The following is a 6318-nucleotide window of genomic DNA, read 5'->3' on the forward strand; positions in this document are numbered from 1 at the left end:
TAGCTGGGACTACAGGCGCCCGCCACCTCGCCCAGCTAGTTTTTTGTATTTTTTAGTAGAGACGGGGTTTCACCGTGTTAGCCAGGATGGTCTCGATCTCCTGACCTCGTGATCCGCCCGTCTCGGCCTCCCAAAGTGCTGGGATTACAGGCTTGAGCCACCGCGCCCGGCTAGGAGTTAACTCATTCTTTCTAAGAGTTAAAGTATCTTCCAGTATCTTCCATTATATGAGTATTTAAGATGTTAAAGTACTTTTGCACCAAAAATAATGCTAATTTTTTTTTTCTTTTTTTTTTGAGATGGAGTTTCACTCTTATACCCCAGGCTGGAGTCCAATGGTGTGATCTTGGCTCACTGCAAACTCCGCCTCCCCGGTTCAAGCAATTCTCTTGCCTTAGCCTCCCAAGTAGCTGGGCTTACAAGTGTGTGCCACCACACCCTGCTAATTTTTGTATTTTTAGTAGAGACGGGGTTTCACCATGTTGGCCAGGCTGGTCTCAAACTCCTGACCTGAAGAGATCCACCCACCTCAGCATCCCAAAGTGCTGGAATTACAGACGTCAACCACCACGCCTGGCCTGTAAATATTATTTTACTTATATGAGTTTTTACTTCTGCTGGGACAAATCGCACGAGTAAACAAATACATGTGTATGTAATGTAATATATGTGTATATATAATTATATATGTGAATATACAACTTAATATATACATGTACATAAAATAACATAAACAATTTAACATATACACAAATATAGGCTGGGTGCAGTGAGTCACTCCTATAATCCTAGTACTTTGGGAGGCCAAGGCAGGGGATTGCTTGAACCCAGGAGTTTGAGACCAGCCTAGGCAACACAGTGAAACCCCATCTGTACAAAAAACACAAAAATTAGCTGGGTGTGGTGGCATGCACCTGTAATCCCAGCTACTTGGGACGCTGAAGTGGGAGAATCATTTGAGCCCAACAGGCAGACTTTGCAGTTAGCCGAGATCATGCCACTGTACTCCAGCCTGGGTGACACAGTGAGACTCCATCTCAAACAAAAAGTCAAAAACAAGTGATGCTGGTGAGGCTGTGGAGAAAAGAGAATGCTTATACACTGTTGGTGAGAGCGTAAAATAGTCCAGCCAGTGTGAAAAGCAGCCTGGAGATTTCTCAAAGAACTTAAAACAGAGCTACCATTTGACCCAGCAATCCCATTACTGTGATCTACCCAAAAGAAAAGAAATCATTCTACCAAAAAGACAAATGCACTTGTATGTTTATCGCAGCACTCTTCACAATAGCAATGATATGGAATCAACCCAGGTGCCCATCAATGGTAGACTGGATAAAGAAAACGTGGTACATCAAACTTATCCAACCCACGCCCCATAGGCTGCACGTGGCCCAGGATGGCTTTGAATGCAGCCCTGCAATCCACCCTCATCCAAAATGCACAGCAATGATTGGACATGTTGGCTATATTTTAAAGACCCTTCAACTAGGAAGTAAAGGGTATAAATGAATGAACAGTGATACTGCAGCAGATAGGATAATAGTCCAAGTTTATTTATAAAATATATCCCATTCTGTCAAATACTGCTAAAAAAAAGAAGGGTTCATCTAGAAGATGTTGAGGTTACATCATACATTTTCATTGACAGAACTTCGGTTATTTGAACTTTAGCAATCTCATGTGAATTATATTGTATTGTATTCCAAAAATCCCATGCTATCCACATCTATTTGGTTCCTGAGTTTAGATACTAAGAAATACTGTTACCTAAATCAATTTGATTTTTAAGTTTCAGAAAGTAGAAAGTTTATCAGAATTGGTTTTTCCTAAATTCATGTGACAAATACTTATTTTCAATGGGTTACTAGATTTGATTTGCTAATTTATAATGTTGTATTTTCATAACTGTTTCTGGACAAATTGTTTTGGGTTCTTCTATAGGTTTTAACATCAGGATTATGACAAATTCATAAAAATAGATAATTTGCTATCTCAGTCTATGTCCTGGAAGAGTTTCCCAAGACATTTCATACATTTCACTTATAAAAATCACTACCTTGGTGTCTTTTTTAGTGCAGCAATTTGACATTTAAAATATATTTTAAGAAAATGTTTATTTTATTTATTTTTGAGACAGAGTTTCACTCTTGTTGCCCAGGCTGGAGTGCAGTGGCGCGATGCCTGCTCACCACAATCTCTGCCTCCCGGGTTCAAACCTTTCTCCTGCCTCAGCCTCCCGAGTAGCTGGGATTACAGGCATAAGTCACCACACCCGGCTAATTTTTTGTATTTTTGTAGAGATGAGGTTTCTCCATGGTGGTCAGGCTGGTCTCAAATCCCCGACCTCAGGTGATCCGCCTGCCTTGGCCTCACAAAATGCTGGGATTACATGTGGAGCCATCGTGCCTGGCCGGTCTTATTTTTTAAATAAGTTTATTCTGGAGAGAAGTCTATTAAGATTTTATACCTCCAGTTAATTCTGATGTCATCAACTTACTAAAAATCACAGACATTTTCCAGATTTTCAGATATATTACAAAAATGTCTATAATACTAACTTTTAAGTTTGTTGTTTTTAATTTTTTTTTTTTTGGTAGAGATGAGGGGAGGGGGGTCTCACTATGTTACCTAGACTGGTCTTGAACTCCTGGCCTGAAGCCATTCTCCTACCTCAGCCTCCCAAAGTGGTGGAATTACAGGCATGAGCCACTGCACCCAGCCTTAAGTTTTTAAATTGAGATCAAATTCACACAGCATAATATTCACCCTTTTAAAGTGTATAGTTGAGTGACCTGTAGTATATAAACAAAATTGTACAATCTTTACCCATTCCACATTTTCATTACCCCAAATAATACAGCTCTTTTAAGTTTAAATATATAGTCATTTCAATTTCTCATACACAATATTGTTTGTCATCCTTATTTCACCTCTGGAATAATTAAAGTTTGTCTCCTTTTTTTTCCTCTTTCATCAAATATCAAATTTTGGATTTAGATCCAGTTTTTTTCTTTCAATTATTTCTGCCTTTTAAAATAATACTACCTCCTTCCTCCCACAATTCATTTCAGCTTGTTTTAGTTTCTTGGGTTCTATATTTTATTCTTCCTAGAATACAATATATGCATGGACATTAGGTTATAAAATTTCCAATACAACTTTTACTGCCACTCGCGGGTTTTTCAATTGTTTTCATTTTCGTGTACATTTAAATAATGTATATTTTAGGGATTTATTCCTTAGTCCATGTTAATTAAGAGGGAATATTGAATTAATAATCAGATATTTGATGGCTATCCTATTGTACTGCTTCTTCTGGTCAAATAATGTGGCCAGTATGTTTTCTGCATTTTGGGGGGAAATATTAGAAAAAAAGTTATGATCTCTTCCTGCTTTTTTGACAGCTGTGCTTTCTACTACTCATCATATTTACAGGGTTTCAGATTGGTATGCTTTTATTTATGTATTTTGAGACACAGTCTCGCTCGGTCACCCAGTCTGGAGTGTGCAGTGGCGCAATCTCAGCTCACTGTAACCTCTAACTACCAGGTTCGAGCAATCCTCCCACCTCAGCCTGCTGAGTAGCTAGGATTACAGGTGTGCAACACCATGCCTGGCTAATTTTTTTTTTGTATTTCTAGTAGAGACGGGGTTTCACCATGTTGGCCAGGCTGGTCTCGAACTCCTGACCTCAAGTGATCGTGGCCTCCCAAAGTGCTAGGATTACAGGTGTGAGCCACCATGCCCGGCCTCAGACTGGTATTCTTTATGTAAAGATGAAGTCTGAGCAAAGACTATGCACACATACTTTTTCTCTTCCTTTTAAAATTCCATGCTAAATAATAATGATGGGGAAAGTCTTCGTTATACTCATTACAAGTGTTTCTCTTTTTCCACCATGAATTATAAATTTCCCAAAGGTAAACAACATGGTTAAAATCCTTTCCATAAATCCTAATGAAGATACTTATGATAATGAATATATCACTGATAATAGTGGAAAACTTTTACTAAACCTATATTATGTGATAACAGTTTGAGGTACTTTACATTTATTAATTCATTGACTCTTCACAGCAATCCAATACATACAGCCTGATTATATATACCTAGACATAATTTTTTAAAACACCACTAATGGCCAGGTGCAGTGGCTTATGCCTGTAATCCCAGCACTTTGGGAAGCCAAGGCGGGAGGATCATGAGGTCAGGAGTTCGAGAGCAGCCTGGTCAATATGGTGAAACCCTGTCTCTACTAATAATACAAAAATTAGCTGGGCATGGTGGCGCATGCCTGTAATCCCAGCTACTCGGGAGGCTGAGGCAGAAGACTCACTTGAACTCGGGAGGCAGAGGTTGCAGTGAACCGAGATTGCGCCACTGCCCTCCAGCCTGAGCAACAGAGTGAGACACAGTCTCAAAAAACAAAACACCACTAATATCTTTAAGAAAAAATAATTGTCCGGGCGTGGTGGCTCATGCCTGTAATCCCAGAACTTTGGGAGGCCGACGCGGGTGTATCACGAGGTCAGGAGTTCGAGACCAGCCTGGCCAACATAGTGAAACCCTGTCTCTACTAAAATTACAAAAATTAGCCAGGCATGGTTGCATGTGCCTGTAGTCTCAGCTACTAGGGAGGCTGAGGCAGGAGAATCACTTGAACCCGGGAGGCAGCAGTTGTGGTGAGCCGAGATCATGCCACTGTACTCCAGCCTGGACAACAGAGTGAGACTCTGTCTCAAAAAAAAAAAAAAAAGAGAAGAAAAACAACAACAAAAATTAATACCTGGATTGATAAACAACACTTTCATAACAGTGTCACTTTCTAGTATGGCATTGGGATTAGGACTGATGGAAAGGAACAAAACAAGCTCACAAGGAGAAAATGTGGATAATTTTGGCAATTAAAATAAATGTTTTAAAAGTAAAAATGAGCATCCAATGAGGTCAGCTTTTTTTTTTTGAGACAGAATCTCACTCTGTCCTCCAGGCTAGAGTGCAGAGGCACCATCTCAGCTCACTGCAACCTCCACCTCCCAGGTTCAAGCAATTCTCCTGTCTCAGCCTCCCAAGTAGCTGGGATTACAGGCGCATGCCACCATGTCCAGCTACTTTTTTGTATTTTTAGTAGAGACAGGGTTTCAGTGTGTTAGCCAGGATGGTCTCAATCTTCAGACGTTGTGATCTGCCCACCTCGGCCTTCCAAAGTGCTGGGATTACAGGCATGAGCCACTGTGCCCAGCCGAGGTCAGCTTTTATAGCTGCAAAAATTCAGAGGCAACCATAATGGGAAGAGTCATTTTAAAGTCATTAAATATATCATGAAAATAAAAAAAATTTATATTTACTGAAATGGCACTCATGAAATCTTTGGCATGATAAAAGCAGTGAAAGGTACGGCATGCATATCATAATTACACTTCCTTAAAAAAGCACAGTATAGCATGATTTTCTCTACCAAACTGAGAATAGCCATCTATAAGTATGATTACAATTAAGTTTGGCTTTCTGGCAAGTTTTTGTTTTGTGATTTTGGCTTGACAATTAAAAATGTAAATTTGTAAAATAAAAAGGCTGGCCGCAGTGGCTCACGCCTGTAATCCCAGCACTTTCGGAGGCCGAGGCGGGTGGATCACCTGAGGTCGGGAGATGGAGACCATCCCGGCTAACATGGTGAAACCCCGTCTCTACTAAAAATACAAAAAATTACCTGGGTGTTGTGACACATGCCTGTAATCCCAACTACTTGAAAGGCTGAGGCAGAAGAATCGCTTGAACCTGGGAGGTAAACGTTGTGATGAGCCACGATTGCACCATTGCACTCCAGCCTAGGTAACAAGAGCGAAACTCCGTCTCAATAAAAAAGGAATAAAGCCAGGTGCAATTGCTCACGCCTATAATCCCAGCACTTTGGGAAGCCAAGGCAGGTGGATCACCTGAGGTCAGGAGTTCGAGACTATCCTAACCAACATGGAGAAACCCCATCTCTACTAAAAATACAAAATTAGCAGGGCGTGGTGGCACACGCCTGTGATCCCAACTACTCAGGAGGCTGAGGCAGGAGAATTCCTTGAAGCCGGGAGGCAGAGGTTGTAGCGAGCCAAGATTACGCCACTGTACTCCAGCCTGGGCAACAGAGTGAAACTCCGTCTCAAAAAATATACAAAATAATAATAAAATAAAAAGATTAACACCGACTTTAAAAAGTTAAACCTCCACAAGGAATTTAAAAATATTAAAGGTCACACAATTCAAATGGTGTGATACTGGTGCAAACACAAATACACAGATCAGAAAAGATTGCCCTAAAAACACAAG

At 40.4% G+C, this 6318-nt stretch overlaps 1 protein-coding gene across 1 annotated transcript in view; it reads right to left on the reverse strand.

Annotated features, from left to right (window-relative positions):
* Nucleotides 1–6318, reverse strand: part of HKR1 (HKR1, GLI-Kruppel zinc finger family member) — a 410249-nt gene that overhangs the window by 36002 nt on the left and 367929 nt on the right. The window lies entirely within an intron of this gene.

This window comes from Theropithecus gelada, chromosome 19, assembly GCF_003255815.1.
Source record: "Theropithecus gelada isolate Dixy chromosome 19, Tgel_1.0, whole genome shotgun sequence".
NCBI lineage: Eukaryota > Metazoa > Chordata > Mammalia > Primates > Cercopithecidae > Theropithecus > Theropithecus gelada.